Genomic DNA, 18,779 nt, shown 5'->3' on the forward strand with positions numbered 1-18,779 from the left:
TTAGAGGAGGTATCCGATGTCCTTCGCCATCCTTGCCCAGCTCGAGCTTGTGCTCCGTTTCTATTGACATCGTAGTCGACGAGAGATTGTACGTAAGCTGTCCTTCCTTCCTTTGCCCTGTGAGACGCTCGAGACCGATGTCGCTTGCAGTGTAAAGCACTGCCGATTGCGTGCCTATGGCGGTTTACGGTAGGTGGACGAGAAGCACGGCGAGGCAGACCTGGCCCGCTGTGCCGCCCCCCCCCCCCTCCCCCCTACCAGCTCTAGACTGGGCGCCGAGCAGCGGGCGGGCGCTCCGCGCGGCGGGCCCCGGCCCCTCAGTCGCTTCGCGGACCGCGCGCGCTACGGACGTGTTCGCCCCAGCGCCAGCGCCAGCGCCAGCGCAGTCCGTTCTGTGTCCGCTCCGCGCCGCGTGTGGTTCCTCGTGCTCTGCTGTGCCACTCTCCGCCGTGTTTACCTACTCTCGGCCGCCCCGAGGAGGACCGCCGCGCTCGGTGAGTATTCACACTGGCTCGCTGCCACCGGGGCGTCTTCCTGTTTTGTTTACTAGCAGCGCGCGGCAACAGGTGCTAAAAGCTCGCCGCGTGCCCGGCGAGCGTCGTCTACATGTCGTCCTTCGCTGTGTTTCCTTCGGCGACAGCGTTGCGTGTGCTGCAGGGGAACCCCTCAATAGCTCAAAACTACTCTTCGTTTGTGGAAGTGGACTTGGTACAGAAAAAAAACAAGCGTGTGTTTACAATTATAGTGCGATACTGGTTTGGTGACTGATGTGTAGCGTAGCCTGAGGTCTAGGTTACATTGAAAGGTGGCGATTTGGTTGTGACTTGGCGAAAATAACAAATGTGAATGCCAAACAGAGGTTACGGCAAGAGAGAGTTGTGCAACTTGATGTTTACATTCGCGACATATTTAACGCACTTTTCCGCATTCAACCCAATTTTTGTTTTAAAAAGTGAAACAGCAAGGTAATTTCTTCGAAACGATATCAGATAATAAGCAAGTCTCCGACTGGTGTTTTAGTGAATAATACCCTACACGTACGTATGGCACAGAAACTGCGAGAAATATTCCGTTTTATAATTCCACATTGTGTAAATGGAGTGGGACTGCGGCTGGTCCAAGACATGAAGAAAATATATACCAACAGCCGCAATTTTGAAACTTCCTGGCACATTAAAACTGCGTGCCGGACCGAGACTCGAACTCGGGACCTTTGCCTTTCGTGAGTCGTGCTTGGGTAGCTCAGTTGGTAGAGCACTTGCCCGCGAAAGGCAAAGGTCCCGAGTTCGAGTCCCGGTCCGGCACACAGTTTTAATCTGCCAGGAAGTTTCGTATCAGCGCACACTCCGCTGCAGAGTGAAAATCGCATTTTGCAGCCACAATTTTACTTAATAATTTTATTTATCTACCGGTTGTGGTGCCTCATTAGGACTATCTTCAGGACCCTATATGCGAAACTTGGTAAATCGTCTAGTTGGTAGTTCTATTATACTGACCACTAAATCCAACTGGTTTTCGTAGACTTCTACAAAGTTCTCGCTCGACGCTTGACCCTTCACATTTCTAACGACAACTGCCAGCCCAAGCCTTTCTAACAGTTGTCATTAGAACTGCGAAGGGTCAACGTCAATGGAGAAGCTTTTTGAAGTCTACGGAAACTAGATGAATATACTGGTCCCTACAATAACAAAAACGGCTATATGAGTTACCCAGTTTCGTGTTTATGAGCCTGAAGATGATGCCAATGAGACGCCGAAACCGGTAGCTACATAAAATTATTAGATAAAATTACGGCTGTTGGTATCTATTTTCTTCAGACGAAAACTATTTTTCATTGATGGCTGAACCATTGCTACTTCAATTACGCTTCGAAGCTAGCAAAGGAAATCACTTGTAGTCTTCGTTAGTGGCTCAGGATGAATGACGGAGTGAAATAGTGCAGTGGGTATAAATTAAGAATAATATTCCGGAGGTTCACTGCCACCCTGATTTTAGTTTTTATATGTTTTCTGCGACAAGGTCACGGCCGCCTTCCTCCTCCAACCTTGACCGAGTTAGTACTCAGTGGTTCGGTCAACAACTTTCTATCGTATCGCGAGAGTTATCCAAACATTCTAGAGTTATTGGAGCTGTCAGAAAAGATGCATATAACTGCCAGTCGTTTTAAATACAAAATATCTATTCATCAGGTTTAATCACATAACAATCAGTCACTATTAGAGTTTTATACAGTTATTAAGTCGTCTTCAGGTTAAACTGTGATGGAGATGCACGTTACCTACATCATAGCATTTAGAGGATTACACAAGGAAAATCCAAACTCCATCAACAAAATTTCGGAGATTATTTACTGATATTCTGTGAGTATATTAGCTCGTTACACAGTAATATAAGTATTATTTTTTTGGTTTGTTACAATTGCCTTAGTTTCTGTCGAAATACAACAGTGAAAAAGCCTATACTATGAGATCAAGGGAGGATCTGGTTTGTCATCGGCTCCCAAGTACAGATTCAAATGTACTCTGACATGCCTGCCGGATCAGCTCTGAATAGGGTCGTTGCGCCGCTCTCCCGTATCGTTAACTGAATCCGTGAGCGAGACGAATATCGGCCATCTCTTCATCGGTAAACCTATTCTGGCTGTTGAGTATCACTGTTAACCTACAACTAGCACCGCCGGTAAAATAAACCCGAGATGGCACCTAGCGGTACTGTACACAAGCCTGAGGACGAAGCGTACAGTGGGCGTTATTGCCGTCAGTTCCAAGTACTGCGAGTGACTGGAACACACACAGCGGATATCGTCAACGTTTGTCACTGTTGTGCATATACAGAATGTTTCAGAAGTGATGGTCAATATTCAGGGCCCTGAGAGGAATGGTCATTCGAAATAAAAAAGTAAACATGGGCTCTAAAATGCATGTCTTAAGAGCTGTGAGCAAGCAATTCTTGATCTTCGATACTGTGAAACAAATCTCTTCTACTGCAAGTTCTTTGCATTCCACATTTTGGGAAGTGGTAGTATGGACCAAAATAAGAAAAAAAGTCCAGTAAATATCTGCTCTAAAATGCATACCTAAAAAGTCATGAGCACTTGTTCATTAGAAGAGTTGTATTTCAAAGTAGTGAAGATGAACGAGAGCTCATAGCTCAAGGTATGTGTTTTAGAGCAGATGTTTACTGGACATTTTTTCTTGTTTTGGTCCATTCTACAACTCCCCAATATTACCAATTCTGCACAAAAAACTGATGTGGATACAGATCATTGTGAAAACGCCTGTGCGTTCAGTGAAGATTCAAATATTGTTTTGCTACACTGGTGAATTACTTTCGGTTGGGCTGTCGGGATTTCTCTCAAGTCCCTTCAAGCCAGTTATAGGAACTTCTTTCAAGGCCAGTGAAAACTATTTCTGCATCAATCATACAATGTAGGCTTTCACGGATGGTGTTAACTTCATTCAAAACTTCTGGACTGACAGGCCGTGGTCGATGTGTAAAACTTCCCCCTAACGTATCGTCTCTAGCTGCGGGAGATATACTTGGAGGTGAAGCGGCCAACTGCAATCAGAACTCTAAGGAGCGCCGAATATATGTACAGAAATTCAGTGAGACGAGCGTCATATCGAAAGCATGGCATCATCATGCGCGCATATATATAGACTATTGAGATTTATGAACACCGTACTAATTTTAACACAAAAGACAAAGGTGTCAAATTATATAAAATGTGGACGTCTCCTTTGCACCGATAAAGTGACGATCGACTGCTTTCAATCGAGAATGTTGACACTACCAGTGATGATCGTCGCGTAGCCGGCGTCACGTGATGGACTGTGGTGCCCTCTACGATGCCTATATACTCGGGGCTCCCTCGAGCTCTGGCTGCAGTTTGCTGCTTCACCTCCGATGATGTCTCCCGCAGCCGGATACGAAACGTTAGAGGAATGTTTTACATATCGACTACGCCCTGTCAACCTGGAAGTTTTAATCGAAGTATGTCTGCATCCTTCTGCGATTGAATCTACACTTTTTCTGTATGAACCATTTAAAGGAGCCATATCGTTTTAGCAGTGCGTCGTTGCTATTGTTGCCCCAGTAAGAAGATGCTTGTATATTCAAATACGACTGAACAACCCCCCTGCTGTTCTTGTTGCAGGACGAGTTTTCGCGAGTTACTTTACGTAAGTGCTGGTCACATTTCACTTAGGCTCCCACACAACCTGTTCGTCAGCATGAAGTTAGACTCCTTATTTAGTTTGTTCGCTGAAGCCATATGGATACCGTCTGGTAGCGCAGTGTTGTGTCAAACCACTTTTGGGTTTACGACCGCTCGATTTTGACCTTATTGACTGTACTTTAAGCTACAGGCACTATGGCGTTTAATCGGTCACTGACGGATCCTCCTGTAGACATGTATGTATACAACACGACACTACGAAATGAATTCATCGACATCTGTAATTATTCCCTGATTTGGTTGAGGCCCAAAACCGTATTCTTTGGTACGTTTCCAGTACGAGACTACGTATTTAGTAGCATTGAGACGGGTGCGTGATCACAGCACCAAGACCCTCCCTTGCATGCCCTTACCTTTTTAAGCAATGTCTGGATACGCAGATGCCTTTCCAGCCTCGTTAGCTCTGCTGGCTGATGCAAATAGACGGTAACCGGGACGGTCGGCAGTTCGAGACCTTCTACGGACTGGCGTGAGACCTAACCTGCCACTAAGCGTCGTCTTTCAGGTGCACCGCACTCAGTGATTTTATATCCACGAGGATTGTCACATGTCAGATGCTGTAGTGACGTATCACGGATCACTGACAATGAAAAGGAAAGGCTATTTTTAATTAATTTAATACCGGTATTTCAGTATTTTGGGTGCTGGCGGAAGAGGTTTAGTGGTGCTGTGTCTTTGCCTTAGTGTTTATAGTGAAAGATGCTTCGTGGGATAGAAACAATGCAATGATGCCGAACGCAGCTAGTCGAATACAAGTCGTGGAAGACATTATCACTTCCTTAACTCTGAATTCGTACGGTGTAGAGGTAATGGCGTACCGACGTGTCATCTAAACTTTACTGTGTTTTAGTAACAAGTGCCTTTTCTGTTTAGTGTCGTATGACATGACACGATAAGCTGATGGTGATCTATTTTTTAGATGGAGACTTAAAGATCGGCGGCCTTCATTTAGGGGTGTAAACCATATTAGATTCTCTCTTCACTTCATACTCAATCTTACGTGGTGTACAAAGTTCTCATTCCAGACATTAAAATGACACACAGACGTGCTGTTAGTAGGAAGTAAGGGAATGATAATCCATACCCACTAAACAACAATGTGGGGTACCTTCACGAGTATAACTATTGCCGGCCGGAGTGACCGAGCGGTTCTAGGCGCTTCAGTCTGGAACCGCCCGAGCGCTATGGTCGCAGGTTAGAATCCTGCCTCTGACATGGATGTGTGTGATGTTCTTAGGTTAGTTAGGTTTAAGTAGTTCTAAGTTCTAGGGGACTGATGACCTCAGATGTTAAGTCTCATAGTGCTCAGAGCCATTTGAACCATTTATAACTATTACGTTTGTTGACTATTCATGCCAAATCGAAAAGAAATGAAAAAAAACAGCACTTGGATATTTATTCTGTTTTACGTGAATAATGTAGAAAATAATAAAAAACAATGCTTATATAAAATATTAGGAGACGTTTTCTGTGGATATCACTACCTGCAATTTATAGAAAAATATAAGCTGCACGCATGTTTTTACCAAAGAATGTAAGGATTTATCTTTCATATCGAATATATATTTATTTCCTCTTTCCTTTTATTAGGAAGAGACTGTCTGAAAAAGCAAAAAAATGGTTCAAATAGCTCTGAGCACTATGGGACTTAATATCTATGGTCATCAGTCCCCTAGAACTTAGAACTACTTAAACGTAACTAACCTAAGTACAGCACACAACACCCAGTCATCACGAGGCAGAGAAAATCCCTGACCCCGCCGGGAATCAAACCCGGGAACCCGGGCGTGGGAAGCGAGAACGCTACCGCACGACCTCTGAAAAAGCAACAGGATCTATCGTAAACACAATGTATGGGATGGAAGCAGGCATACGAGATGAACATACAGATCATTCCGACAGGAAACCACCACAAAATGAGCTATTTCTTCATTTTTCTCCGAGGGCCATCTGTTTTAAATCGCAGTGTATGCGTTAACCGAACTGTGAGATCAAGCGATCTTGCTCCTCCTCGTAGGCTCGGTTAAGGTCGAACTCTACAAAGTGACAAAACAAGTGGGAAATGGTTTTCCTGCTTTTCAGTTCTAATTAAAGAATCACCTGGACACAAACTCATTAAAGCAAATCAGCCTCTCTCTACACGAGCTGTAACCTGTGGCTTGCTAGTATATGAACTGTGAGAGAAGCTGACAGTAAAAGATAATAGACTGTTATCTGTCAGTTTATTGTGTGTTGCACAGTTTAAATCCCTGACCTTTACGGATAGTTGTTTCTCAGAAGTCGTTACGGAAATATCACTTCCTTACGCGATGTTTTCGCTTCAGGACGGCCCTTACTTTTGCGTTCCTTTCCCTACACAACTTGTAACTTGTGATGATGGGTGATCCGCTACGTCCTCTGCATTGTCCGTCTTCAGAATGCACTGCGTCGTTCGACTGTAGCTGGTATGCCCGTATTTCGTGTTCTGTTCGTATGCTAAGCTAGAAATGGTCAGCTCTTATCTATAAACATGTACAGTTGAATTAGGAAGAGGTTATGTACGTGCAGTACAGTCGTGGCGCAGATGCTCAAGGTAACAGCAGAAACGCGCTGGTTTGTTTATGACGTGTCTGTTAGTCTGGTGACGGTGGCCGCACCGAATACAGCCCGCAGTGCAGCGGCGCGGGCGACGGCCTTCGAGCTGAGTAACGAGCGTGACGAAGTCGCATTTCGACTGTGGACCCGGCACCGCCTTCACCTGCACTTCCTACGGGTCTGCTCGAGTTACTTTTTACTTTTGTGGCGCTGCAGTCGGCTGTGAGTCACTGGGTGTGGAAGTGCGGCGTCGTTGCGTATTCAGCTGCAAACTCTCAGTGCTTTGTAGCCGATTGTTATTCGGAACGCTGACAAACGAACGTAAACTAGGGCAAAATGAAGAGGAGCATTAACTGAGACATTCTGCTTACACTGTCCGTGGTTCTCCATTCGTCTTGACACGAACGGTTACTTCATAACTGAGGTACTAGTGACTATTGGAATCAGATTCTTACATATCGCACCAAGTATCAAGTCGTATAACGCATAAGAACTATTACGGTTTCTTATCTCTCTATAGACATGAATATTCCGGTACCTGGTGACCTGTATAGTGTTTGAAAGTACTACTGAAAAGAGTGGAGGAGACCTTTCGGGATTCTTTTTACGTCTTTATCACTCTTCCGTCTTCTTTTGCATTTATCGAATTTCTTTTTCGCCCCCTCTTTTGGGATAAAAGAAAAGTTTTTCTCTTGTGTCTGGTGACCCAGTTTCTTTATCAAAGCCCAGTGTCACGAATTCAGTTCACCTATTTCGTTCCAAATATGATAGATAGTGTGCGTACTGAGGTGACAAATGTCAAGCGATAGCGAAATACGCATATATAGATGGCTACAGTATCGCATACACAAGGTAAAAAAGGGCAGTGCATTGCCAGGCGATTCATGTGGAAAGGTTTCTGACGTGATTTTGGGCACACGGTGGGAAATAACAGACTTTGAACGCGGAATGATCGTTGGGGCTAGACGCATCGGACATTCCATTTAGGAAATCGTCAGGGAATTCAATATTCCCAGATCCACAGAGTCAAGAGTGTGCCGAGAATACCATATTTCAGGCATTACCTCTCACCACCGACAACGCAGTTGCGAGAGCAGCGGCGTTTGCGTAAAATTGTCAGTGCTAACAGACAAGCAACATTGCGTGAAATAACCGCAGAAATCAATGTATGATTTATGCCTAATGTGTCCGTTACCACAGTGCGACGAAATCTGGTGTTAACAATCGACGCGAGTGCCTTTGCTAACAGCACGCCATCGTCTGCAGCGCCTCTCCTCGGCTCGTGACCGTATCGGTCGGACCCTAGAAGAAAGGAAAACCGTGGCCTGGTCTGATCAGTCCCGATTTCAGTTGCTAAGGGTTGACGATAGGGTTCGAACGTGGCCCAGACCCCACGAAGTCGTGGACTCAGCCGCGCGGGATTAGCCGAGCGATCTAAGGCGCTGCAATCATAGACTGTGCGGCTGATCCCGGCGGAGGTTCGAGTCCTCCCTCGGGCATGGGTGTGTGTGTTTGTCCTTAGGATAATTTAGGTTAAGCAGTGTGTAAGCTTAGGGACTGATGACCTTAGCAGTTAAGTCCCATAAGACTTCACACACATTTTGAACATGGACCCAGGATGTGGACAAGGCACTGTGCATGCTGGTGGTGGCTCCATAATAATTTGGGTTGTGTTTACGTAGAATGGATTACGTCCTCTTGTCCAACAGAAACGATCGTTGACTTGAAATGGTTATTTACCAAGGAAAATCGTCAGTACGCTGTATGTTTCGAAAAGTTATTTTATGGATAATCAGATATATCGATACTTTCATAACTGGAGCCGTCAATAAAAGGATTTCGTGAGTTCGTTTTTGGAGTGTTTACTTCTAAGGCTTGACAACAACTTGTTGTCTGTTCATGGAATTGGTAGGGGCCTGAAGGGGACGTTAAAGAGATGCCGAAACTGGTTGTCTAAATAAAATAACTTCTCAAATCATACGAATGTTTGGCGATTTTCCTTGGTATAAATTCTATCGGGCGCTGCCCCGTAACCACAGTGGATCAACAAATATCTCTATTTGTGACACTGAGAATACCACGAATGAAGAACGCGAGTTGAGCTTTACGTGATCAATGTATTTTGAATCAGTGCTGATTTACATGGATATGGACGTATGTAGAGAGCACGTATGAGCAACAAATAAATCTGTGTTTGCTGCATAAAGTGTGTCAGGTCGAAAAATAATTTTCTGAGAAATTGCAATTTAAAACAGTTAAAAGATATGGCAAATCGAATTTTTGAATAAAATAATAAAGAAGTTAATATTTAATATTATTTCTTACAATGGCACTATTTTTCGTTTCTTCCTTTATTTTTTTAACTTTTACTACTCTTTACGAGACGTGCACAAGATAATTTGGACTTCACACACCTTACGAAGCAAACACAAAAACGTAAAGAATGTTTTGTATTTTCCGAAAAATACAGTAACTACATGGAACAATGTGTCATTTCCCAACAGTATTGTAATAATAATAATAATAATAATATATTGATGATACGATAATAATGGAAATTGCAAACCCGTTTTTTAATATGGTGCGCATTTGTAAATGTCATTACAGTCGAGGTGCCTATTCTTAATAAGCTACTGAATAAAACACTTTGCTACTGCGTATTCCGCTGTAGTCGCGCGATCTGCTGCTGAACTTGCGCCTGTAGTCCAGCACATAGGCAACCGGCACGATGTTTCCGTGCGGCAATGACTGCACCATTAGGGTAAATTTAGAGAGAAATCCATGTCCGTCCGTCGATGACCTTTTGTACGAAACGATCAGTGGCAATCTCGAGGAAACTCTTTTTACTATAATTCGTAGAATTACAGATCATAATACAAAACTACACTCGTAATTTTTGTACATGTCCTGGGTATCATTTTTCCTGACGGAAGTATAAAGTACATCAATTATCTATTGCAGGTGGAGGCTTATTTACGATATGAGTTTGAGAAAACTGTATTATTTCCTTTTTTCCTGCACCACTGCAACACCAGGCTAATTCGTGCTGGCAGTTAAATGTTTGCAAAGTCATAGCACTGAAGGAGGAAAAGGCCGATTGCACTTGTTTGGGAATCTTTAAAATATTTAGAGGATTTACTTTTGAAGATGTATGTACAACTGATTGTCTGACTTTTTAAAAAGTATGTGTAACTTCTCTGTGCCGCAAATCGATTTTAATATAATAAATAGTGGTATAAATCGTGTAGAAACGAACTGGAGTTAGCCGTCCGTATAATGCGGCACCCGAATGCATTCATTTGAGGCGTATAACTATTCATTACGCTATAAACACACACTACTCGTTGTTAACACTATACGAAACAATACTTTGGAATTTACCGATGAGCAATTTTGTTTGTTAAATTGTTAGGTTGATGTTACGTTGTAATTCATCTTAATACAAATAAAACAAGCTCCTTCCACTTCTGGTTGCGCATTATTCTTAAATATAATATGGACTTTCACCACGTAGTGTGCCCAGTTTTAAATGTTTAAATGTGTATTCTCTTTCCATCTCTTATAGAACATGCCAGATCTTCCTGCCATTGGGTCAGTAGTTGAGATCGGTTTTTGGGATTCTTGTGTAGGCTATGTTCATGTTGTAGCCATTGTACTGTAGTAAAGGTTGCAATTCAGGTTTATGTAGGACACCTTTATTTCTTTTTGTTGTCCCATTTTGTGTAGCCTGCTGTTTGGTTTATAAAATACATCTCGTTGGTTATTAGTCTGCTCTTGTCCTTTATATAAAGTCCACACCTCGGTACCATAACGACGGATAGATTTTTCCAATACATATGCGCGTCTTTGTTCGTACGATATTGAATTTATTACGTCGTTTAGCACTACTGGAGATATTAAATTTCACCATGGTTAGCCAAATCTTTCAGAGTACCACGGAAATAAGCCAGGACGTTAATTTCAACATTCTCTTTGACCTAGCATGATCCTTTCTTCTACATCTTCGTAATTTGTGTGCTTTGAACGCTGGCATCTTCAAATCGTTCATAGGGCTGTATCATTACGTTTCCAGTTTCGTAACTGTGCTTGAACGAGAGTCTTGTTGTAAAATGAATTATGATATCCAGTCTGTCTCACCGCGTAATGCAATCGAACTCGTCCCTACCTGCAGGCGGTTCGAATTTTTTTTCATTAAGAAGCTGATCAGGTGGACAGGAGTTAAACAATGACAAAGGTTATCATTAAAATATATATTACAGCAGACAAATTTTACACTGCCAAGAGCGGCTTTCATAAAAGTGTGGTTGGAGCCAAGGACACACGGCAGACAACCTTAAGCAAAACAGTGACCTTTAAAGGGTAACAAGCATTATTAGTAAATTACAAACCAAGCAGTGGTCACAAAATGGGATGTAACACGCCGGTACTCCAGAAGCCAAATTTCACCTTTACACTACAGATTCTGTTTGGGAATGAGACTGATCATAGCACTCATGAGCGTCCGATCGAAGCGAAAACAGGGGAGTCTTTGTGAGGTCTTCTCACCACCTGCGTTAAAACAGTGGCGCTTTATGGCAACCTCAATTACGCGTCTCTGTCCAAAGTAATGAACAGTGTATACTGTAAAGGTACTTTAGGCGGCAGGCGCTTGGAGTCAAATGCTATAATTGGGACGTCTTTCGAGTGTAGAGCCGCAGATGTTCGAACGAGGAAAATGGGCTGAGACTGCTGCGTCTCGGGAAGACCAGTACTCAATAAGCTTCCGCCCTCAAACTATAGGTCTGCCAATTTCTAAGAGAGGCATCGGTCGAGGTCTGCCAGCTAGGACACAGAAAGCAGAAATGCCCTCTTTCCTTAGAGGTTTATCATCCTGTCCTGGCGCCAACCGACGTGGAGGGGAATGTTTTCTGTATTAAGACACCTCCTTTAAGAAGAAGGCGACGTTCGAATTTTCAATAGATACTAACAGTTGTCACCATTTTTGTGAAATGGCTATGTTTTCTCATGATAAACGTACAATAGATCAGCTTCTGGGATACTGTTCTGCAGTAGGTAAGGAATCGACTATGCTAGTCTCTTTACTCTCCAATTTTGTTTCAGGCGGAAATATCAATGTAATTTTATTCATACATAGAAATAAAACTGCTATTTAACAATGAAATTGTGGTATCGTAGGAGATCGATACCACAGACATTAGCGAGGGCTCGCTGCAATACACAACGATGAACAGGAGGCGCTCCTGAAGACTACGCCTCCCCTCTGCTCATAGCAGTGCCCTCACGCTGAGGTCAACATAATGTAGAGTTAGCAACAGCCCTGCCCAGTTCAAGACCTCAGCTACAGCAGCATCACCGTGTAGGACGTGACAGTTAAAGGTTCAGATCGACACATACATTTGTAACTTCCAAACATTGTTCACCGAAAGAACAGTTTATTAATTAGTGCATCATGTGATGTTTTGCCAGTCAATGACAGCTTTGAATTACCAAATACACCAATGACAAAGAGGTGTGTCAAAGTTAAGTAAATCTTTTGTTCATTTGTGTAATAAAATGAACTAAAAGTTCATGTTTTTTAGTGTGACAAGCCTTCTCCCACAGCAGTGAAAGTACCTACTGTTGTGGTCGGACGAAAACAGTTTCGCCAGGTCAAAACAGAAATAAAGCAGGGTGTTGGATAAAACGTTCACAGTTATCTTGCCGCAACAGATTCGAATAAAATCTCCAATTCAGATAAAATCCCAAGCTTTCGATGGTTATGTCTGGTTTGTCTGTAGCCGAAGTGACCAATAAAGACAATGACACGTCTACAAGAAGGTAAAACTTTAATAAGTGTATTCACAATATGTACTCCTAATAATAATTGGGATATAAACAACGATTTGCAGCTCCTGATACAACCCGATAAGTCACCGACACGTAGTAATGCTTAATAGCATTGTGCTATGTCCTAATTTCCTCGCTGCACTCTCCTGTGCTAAGGTTGGTATTAGTCTGTAAATTCACTGAGCCTGGTGTGGAAGCTTTGAGTGTGGCTGCTTAAAAAGAGGCGCCAGTCAACCAGAGTCACAGGCAGTGAGGTCACGAGAATACATGGCCCTAGGGTGGCGAATTTTCGTCGAGGCAGCGAGCGATGGAAGAGAGAGATCGCCCGATGGGAGATTTAAATATATAATCTCCCGCGTAGCTGCGCGCGGCACAATGAGTGGGGTCGGCGAGGATACCGTCAATACGGCAGCCTCTCTCATTGTCAGGGGCTAAGTCATAACATTACGTCGACGTTGTCGAGGCAACAAAGATGCGATGTCGTTCAACCGAGCCAGGAGCACCAACACATAGCACGACATCCAGTCTACGATTCAGTAACTAGTCAGACGGTCAGAGTCATAAAAAGGTTGAGAATTAGACCAGTTTTCCGGCCACCAGGAAAATTAAAGGAAATGCGACCTGTTAAAGATGAGTTCCAGGGATTTATAATATACCTTGTGAGTGTGATGGCAATAATTTGCAGCAGTCCATACATACTGCTTCCGGTCCCTATGTTGAGTATCAGCCTAATCTTAAATACAGGAATTTCGAAAACGCGGCTATGTACGGACACAGCCAGTCAAATAAACAAAAAAATGGTTCAAATGGCTCTGAGCACTATGGGACCCAACATCTATGGTCATCAGTCCCATAGAACTTAGAACTACTTAAACCTAACTAACCTAAGGACACCACACACATCCATGCCCGAGGCCGGATTCGAACCTGCGACCGTAGCAGTCGCGCGGTTCCGGACTGAGCGCCTAGAACCGCGAGACCACCGCGGCCGGCTCAAATAAACACAAGATTATATTTTAACGATCGAGAATTCATGCTCACGCATCGAACTATTGGGTATCTGTGGCACTGGAAGCAGTTGAAATTAGAATATATGATTCTAGCTTTTTCGGACTCACTAGCCGGGTGGTCAACGCAACAGATTCCCATGTGGGGGACCCAGATTCGATTTTCGGTGCTGCCAGGAATTTTTCCCTGGTGACAGGACAAAACTGGGGTGCACTCAGTCTCGTGATGCCAAGTGAAGAGCTACCTGACTGAGAGAGACAGCGTATCCAAGATCTGAAACGTCGCCAACGGCCGGGAGTGCTGTGTGTTGACCCCATGCTACTCCGTACCGCATCTGACGATGAATGACTGAGATCACACGGCGGTCGTCGACCGTCTCGTGGTCTTCACGACCTGCTCGTGGGGTTCCTCTTTTTCCTTTTGGAACTAGCTTTAATTGGGACACCTGCTGTGCACTTAGGAATTCATGGAAGCGTGTACTGATACAGGAAGAGCAGAGTTGAGGAGTTTTCCTAATTTACCGCCTGATCTATGCGATGGTACTGCAGGTAACGCTGAACAGCAAGCGCAGATGAATTCAGTGGCGCAGAGGGGGGGTTCACCTGAGTACGGTTGTCCATCTCCGTGACGTTGTCCAGCCAAATAGATCTTCATACATACCAAGCAACCGTACGGTACTTTGTATACTAGTTTCACTTCGCACTGTCCTGTTCCAGTGCGTGTGGTTCGCGAGGTGAACGATTGCTGGCAAGCCTGTTTGTGGACTCGAATCACTCTGATTTTATCTTCATTGAGATTCTAATGATGTGCAGTCCCACACTCTGTGCTTGTCTAGCTAGATCTTTCAGGAAGTTCGGCTCCAGTTCCAACAGATGAGGCGTCCGTGCTGGCTCAGATGATTTTTCAGCAGCAGAGAATACCTCAAACCTGTTTTTAAGACGTGTGGGGACAGTCGTGTGCCAGTACCCACTTTCGCCTTCCGCTCAGAGATTCGCGACCCTGCCACTGTTCACAGATCAACTTCAGGTAATGTCGGCAGTCCGAATCGGGAGGCGTGGTGCTTGAGGGATTCCAGGCGACACTAGAAGCTCTGTAGTTGCCAAAGTATTCGCCTCTTGTGTGCGAAAGCCACCGCAGCCCATGGCAGCCTGTGGACCATGGCCAGTGGCAATTTCCTTTGCATCCATACACAACGTGGGCAGTCCATATCCATCTTTAATCAATAAATAAGTAACAGAAAACATGCTCTGGTGTCTCTCACTGCGCTGGAGGCAATACTAACAATCTAAGTCAAGAAAATGAAAAGCGTGAGCTGTTATACGAACACAAGCTCACTGAAGACAAGTGCACACCACACAGGCAGAGAACGAACTGCTGTCCTCTGGTCAAAATAAAAGAAAAAAAGGAAAAAGACGGAGCCTTGGCAGCTGCATGACAGTCATACGTCGCCCCGGACGATAATGGTGGAGGAAGCCATAGAAAGCTTGTGATGTTATGCGAATTTGCTGTGGTCAGCTAAAGAATGTTGACTGGATTTGCTCTTTAAAATTCTGAAGGTAACAGGCGTAAATACAGGGAGTGAAAGGCTATTCACAACTTGTTCATAAACCAAATGGCATTTAAGACGGTCGAGGGCATGAAAAGGTAGCAGTGATTGGTTAGGGAGCCTATACTCGATGTTATTCAGTCTGTACAACAAGCAAGCAGTAAAGGAAACCAAAGAAAAATTTGGAGTAGCAATTAAAGTTCAGGAAGAAGAAATAAGAAGTTTGTGGTTTGCAGACGACATTGTAATTCTGTTAGGGATAAAAAAAGACTTGAAAGAACAGTTGAACGGAATGGAGAGTGTCTTGAGAGGTGTATATAAGATGAACATCAACAAAAACTAAAGAAGGGTGGTAGAATGTAATCGAATTAAAGCAGGCGATGCTGAAGGAATTCGATTAGCAAACCAGACATTAAAAGCAGTAGAGGCGTTTTACAACTTGGACAGTAAAGTAGAAAGAGTTTTTGAAAAAGAGAAATTTTTTAACATCGAATATAAATTTAAATTTTAGGTAGTCTTTTCTGAATGTATTTAGTATGGAGTACGTATGAAAGTGAAACATGGACGATAAACAGTTTAGGCAATAAGAGAATAGAATCTCTCGAAACATGGTGCTACAGAAGAATGCTGAAAATTGGATGGGTAGATCACGTAACTAATGAGGAGGTACTGAACAGAAATGAGTAGAAAAGAACCTGACTACATGAAGGAACCAGCTAACAGAAGGCGTCCTGAGACATAAAGCGATCGCCAGTATAGTGTTGGATGGAAGTGTGTGTGTGGGGGGGGGGGGGGGGGGGACGTAAAAATTGTAGAGGGAGACCAAGAGATCCAAGAGATGAATGGAGTAAGCAGTTTGGGAACGATGTAAGTTGCAATAGTTATTCGGAAATGAAGAGGCTTGCACAGGATATAGTAGCAGGGAGAGCTGCGTCATCCCACTCTTCGGACTGAAGACCACAACCACAACAACAACAAGTTAAATAATAACTTTTATTCAATCTATATCTACATTTATACTCCGCAAGCCACCCAACGGTGTGTGGCGGAGGGCACTTTACGTGCCACTGTCATTACCTCCCTTTCTTGTTCCAGTCGCGTATGGCTCGTGGGAAGAACGACTGCCGGAAACCCTCCGTGCGCGCTCGAATCTCTCTAATTTTACATTCGTGATCTCCTCGGGAGGTATAAGTAGGGGGAAGCAATATATTCGATACCTCATCCAGAAACGCACCCTCTCGAATCCTGGAGAGCAAGCTACACCGCGATGCAGAGCGCCTCTCTTGCAGAGTCTGCCACTTGAGTTTGCTAAACATCTCCGTAACGCTATCACGGTTACCAAATAACCCTGTGACGAAACGCGCCGCTCTTCTTTGGATCTTCTCTATTTCCTCTGTCAACCCGATCTGGTACGGATCCCACACTGCTGAGCAATACTCAAGTATAGGTCGAACGGGTGTTTTGTTAGCCACCTCCTTTGTTGATGGACTACATTTTCTATGGATTCTCCCAGTGAATCTCAATCTGCACCCGCCTTACCAACAATTTTATATGATCATTCCACTTCAAATAGTTCCGCACGCATACTCCCAGATATTTTACAGAAGTAACAGCTAGCAGTGTTTATTCCACTATCATATAATCATACAATAAAGGATCCTTCTTTCTATGTATTCGCAATACATTACATTTGTCCATGTTAAGGGTGAGTTGCCACTCCCTGCACCAAGTGCCTATCCGCTGCAGATCTTCCTGCATTTCACTGCAATTTTCTAATGCTGCAACTTCTCTGTATACTACAGCATCATCCGCGAAAAGTCGCATGGAACTTCCGACTCCATCGCCAAAGACTTCTTAGCCAAACCAGGGTTGCACCTTCAGGAACAGACGCCACTCTAACGTTGTGATACCTGTGGTACTATTAAAGGACCATACATCAACTGTTCGCGATTAATTTATCAAGAATGCATACTTTCGGCTGAAGAAGGCCGTATTATAAAGTTTGCAAACAACAGTATTAACTGTAACGAGGGCATCAATATTCTGTAGGAAAAATAAATCTCATATTAATTAATAGTGGCCTCTTCCTTTGTTATTTGACCTCCCGCGAGCAGTCGTGAATACATTTCGGTGGTGCGTGGCGAGGCTGGCTCGAGTTGTAGTGTCACACTTTGATGAACACCCTTTCACCCTATGGCACCTCAACTCATTTGCTGTATCAATCTGTTTTAATACGATAGACAATGTGTGGAAGTATCTGGAACAAAGGGTGAAACGTAGCAATAAACGTCCCCACAGTTTGGTATTAATGGAATCTGATCATAAATAGTAGCTTCAGAAGTGTATGGCATACTTGTAGGAAATTGTGCTTCCTCTTCCTCGCCGGATTGAGCCCTTATCGAGGCTACAGGTGGTGTCATACGGTTTAACGTTATGTCTCCTTGGAATAGACGGGGGGGGGAAGGCACAAACTTTTTGTCGGGATTGCTTACCCTCAGTGACACGCTCGGAGGTTGCCAGCTCGGTAGGTCGGGCACTGCCGTTCACCGAGATGGCCGGTGGCCTTCCAGACACCTGTCTGCGCAAAGCAGGATGCAGTCGCCTTCCATAAGCGAGGATCGAGCGCGGGAAAACGGAGCGCTCCCGCCGCCTTATGCGGCTCCGGAATGCGATCAGCAAGAGCGCGCTCCGTCCGTGCACAATGTCGCTAATCGGCCTGATTAACGCGCGGCTCTTTCCGTTACCGCGAATTACAACGCGCTACACCTGGAGTTAATCACAGGTGCGCACATCGGACAGGAATGGCACTTACGCATACCGATGTGCTGCCGAGTTACACCGGTTATTCCCTCATTAAGGACGCTTGGGAAGGATGATTTCTCACCCGCGACCACAAGGACCGTTGTTTTAGCTTCCCCATCCACGCCAGCACTTGGTAAACCGGTAGGAAGGTGGTAAACCTTAGAGACCATTTCGCTGTACGTTAATATAAGACCGTATCAAAATTCTATGGCAGTTGTAACCGCTCAATGACATTCAATACGATCACGACGACACCCCTCGATCGGCGTTAGCACTCGTGGTGTCACTCGCCTTCATACAAGGCAGTGGACGTTTGAAAATTCGTGACGCTAGCTCAATGGTCGTCAATTGATTTAAATGTATTTCCCGGCTGACTCTTAATTCAATTACTGCCACGGGGGTGAGGAGAAAGAACACATCCTGGTGGTACCAGCATTATGCGTATTTAGATGTTCGATTAATCTGAATGGTTTGCAATGTTCCAGCGATTCTATTCGAACTCTATGCTGCTGTACCGACAAGGACCATTTTCGCAGATAAACATGCAAGTACGTAATGGATGTTCAGTTTCTCAACATAGTTCGTCGCACTCACACATTATACATCCGCTGTAAGAACAATTTCATGCGTTTACATTTTTGGTTTCTCAGAATATTGGTTGGCTAAATATATGACGATACGTTGCATACAACTTCGACAGATATTGTTTATCATGTAGTCAAGACTACGTAATGAAGCCAAAATCGTGGATAAAATTCGAATATAGTTTGTTTATGAACACTTCTC

The 18,779-nt window shown here is 44.1% G+C and overlaps 1 protein-coding gene across 1 annotated transcript in view; it reads left to right on the forward strand.

The window, feature by feature from the left end:
* The first annotated feature begins 351 nt into the window (after positions 1-351).
* The window catches only part of LOC124622999 (ras association domain-containing protein 10-like), a 1,089,376-nt gene continuing 1,070,948 nt past the window's right edge, over positions 352-18,779 (forward strand). The window contains exon 1 of the mRNA XM_047148789.1: positions 352-494. The gene's annotated coding sequence lies outside the window, so the exon portion shown is untranslated. The remainder of the gene's footprint in view (positions 495-18,779) is intronic.

The sequence above is a fragment of the Schistocerca americana genome, chromosome 7, assembly GCF_021461395.2.
Source record: "Schistocerca americana isolate TAMUIC-IGC-003095 chromosome 7, iqSchAmer2.1, whole genome shotgun sequence".
Taxonomy (NCBI): Eukaryota; Metazoa; Arthropoda; class Insecta; order Orthoptera; family Acrididae; genus Schistocerca; species Schistocerca americana.